The sequence below is a fragment of the Myotis myotis genome, unplaced genomic scaffold (genome assembly GCF_014108235.1).
Source record: "Myotis myotis isolate mMyoMyo1 unplaced genomic scaffold, mMyoMyo1.p scaffold_m19_p_8, whole genome shotgun sequence".
NCBI classification, from domain to species: Eukaryota; Metazoa; Chordata; class Mammalia; order Chiroptera; family Vespertilionidae; genus Myotis; species Myotis myotis.
The window spans coordinates 63,964,428-63,967,216 of NW_023416390.1; positions in this window are offsets into that span (position 1 = coordinate 63,964,428).

Sequence of the window (2,789 nt, forward strand, 5' to 3'; positions counted from 1 at the left end):
TATTTTTGCCATTGACTTTCTTTTTTGAGCATGCAAGATTTCTTAGGTATGCAACTGTATTACAGTAGTACAGACAAACGGACAAGTGAGATAATGAGGGCTACTGATTTATCTTGAGCAGTGAATCCAAGCATTCTGTTATACATATTGACGATTATTTATTAAAACAGGTTACAGCAAGGCCTTTGCTAGTTACTTCAGTTATTGCTTGCTATCACTATAACAATAGGAAAATAACAAATGGAATAATTTAAAATTTTGTAATTCATTGAATATTTCTCAAACATCATATCTTTTGTACTTAATCATCCCTAATATATGCGTATTCCGACTGATTTATTAAAGTTTGACTTTATTCTGATTCCCCTTGGGTCTGCTCCAAGTTAGAGCTGATAGAATGTCTGGAGCCTTCAGAGGAGACGAAATTTGAGCTGCCCCTAGAGCAGCAAGTAGTATTTAATAGTGATAATTTGAATAGTAAAAGGATGCCGGGTTCTAGGAGTGTTGTATGGAGAAGAGCACAGCAGTATGTGCACTGATTTGCCTAGAGATTCCTTCACATGCAAGGGAGAAAGAGGAAACTGGGAAAACAGGTTGGAGCTGGATTGAAGGGATTTTCTGTCCCAGAATGAGGAATTTTCACTATATGCTGTAGCATTAGACATTGAAAGTTTTTGAGTTAGAGAAGAATTCTATTAAAACAACATTTACAAAGAGAACTTCTGGTGGTACAGAGCATGAATTGCAGGAGAGAAGGAACTGGCAACAAGAGTGCTATTGTAATGGAGAAGTTCAAAGGTAATAGAAACCTAAATTAGGGTGGTGGCTGTAGAAAATGAGTTAAATATTCCAAAAGAAGAATTGAAAGGAGTTGGTTGACTACTTCTTTGCCTTGTTCCCACAGCCTCTCCACATCTAGTCATTCAAACAAAACACTGCAGTGTTCAGCCTGAATGAGAATAATAATAATTGTATAATAGCAGCCAACATTCCCATGTTGCTCACTACATTCCCAGCACTTGTGTAAGTGCTTTATGTGTACTAATTCATTTAATTTTCATAACAAACTCATGAAATAATTATTGTTTCCATTGCACAGATGGGAAACCTGAAACAGGTTAGATGATGTATTCAGTCACACAGGTAATGAGTGACAGCCACGGGGGAACAGCAGCAATTGGGACCTAGGGTCTGACGCCTCTCCAGATGATCTTATTAACAGGTATTAGTTTGTGGGTTATAGCCCTCTTAAATTTACATGTGTTCAAGCTAAAATGGTGGTGAATATCCATTTGGGAATATCTAGGAGGTACTTGGAGATGGGAACCTAGAATTCAGAGACTAGTCAGTATTGAAGATTGAATGCTGTGGCCCTGCTGGTGTGGCTCAGTAGTAGGGCATCAACCCATGAACCAAGATGCCACTGGTTTGATTCCCTGCACTGTTGTGGGCTCCATCCCAAGAAGGGGGCCTGCCGGAGGCAGCTGATTGATGTTTCTCTCTCTCTATCCTCTCCCTATCTCCCTCTCTAAAATCAATAAAAACTTTTTTTAAAAGATTGAATGTTGGGTACCTCAACTAACTCAAATATTCAAAACGCTTAATTACCGAATTGAGATTAGATTTTAGCCCACTGATTTTCCACAGTGCAAGGGAGGGGGCATAGCAAGGGCACACTTAAGACAATTAAGATTTTCAGCCCCATTGGAAATCATGCTGACAGAGTTCTCCGAAGTTATGTTCTGCTTATCTTTTGTTCTCTCATATCCTATCTAATAAAAGAGTAATATCCGCGCCAAATATGGTGGCGCCCATAGAGGCCGGGGCAGGATGCTGGCGCCATCACCCCAGCAACGTGAGCCCAGCAGGCATTGCTGCGGGGACCCACGAGCAGGCAAGCGCAGCCTGCAGGCAGCACCCAGCAGGGACTGCTTGCCCATAGCCGCAGTGACCCATGAGCAGGCAAGCTTGGCCTGCAGGCAGCACTCAGCAGGTCCTGCTTGCCCATAGCCGTGGTGTGGAGCAGGCAGGCCCCACAGAGAGCAGAGAACCACAGGGAGTGGGCCCAAGCCATCAGTAGGACCTCCCCTGAAGGCTCCAGGATTGGAGAGGGTGCAGGTCAGGCTGAGGGACTCCCCTCCCCTCCCCTGCACGAATTTCATGCACTGGGCCTCTAGTAGTCTAATAATTTGCTATTTCAGTTTGTAATATATTCATTTCCATTTGGTTATAGGAAATCATGTAGCTTATATTTTCATGCTTAGTTTTAAAGTTCCAACTTGTTTTAGGCTTTTGAAATTTTTTCATTACAACATGCCATGAAATATCACTGAGTTCAGCTATCCAGACATTCATTAGGAAATCAAGGAGCTATGTAACATCACCACAAAAAAAGGAGGGAGAGAGGCTTTGGAAAACATCTGGATGGACTTGAGTCTTAGTTCACCATCTACAAGTTTTCCAACCTTGGACAAGTTACTTTGTTTTTTGATAACTCCCATTTGATGGGAAGATTGTAAGTTTTAGGAGGGAATGACATATGCAAGTCATTTGTTACCATTTCCTATTGAAAAGGTCAGTAAATTTTAGCTGCTGTTATCTGATCTCTGTGCACAAATTTTGAGGACATAGAAACAGGAAAAATTACCCCCAAAATGAATTTCCCTAAAAATATAGTACAAGCCTCTTCAAGAGGAAATCTGTTTGGCAGAACATTTTAGTACTTAATCTAACCACAACTTTGGAGTAAACCCACCAAAACAGACAATGCCGTCGCAAACAATAACATC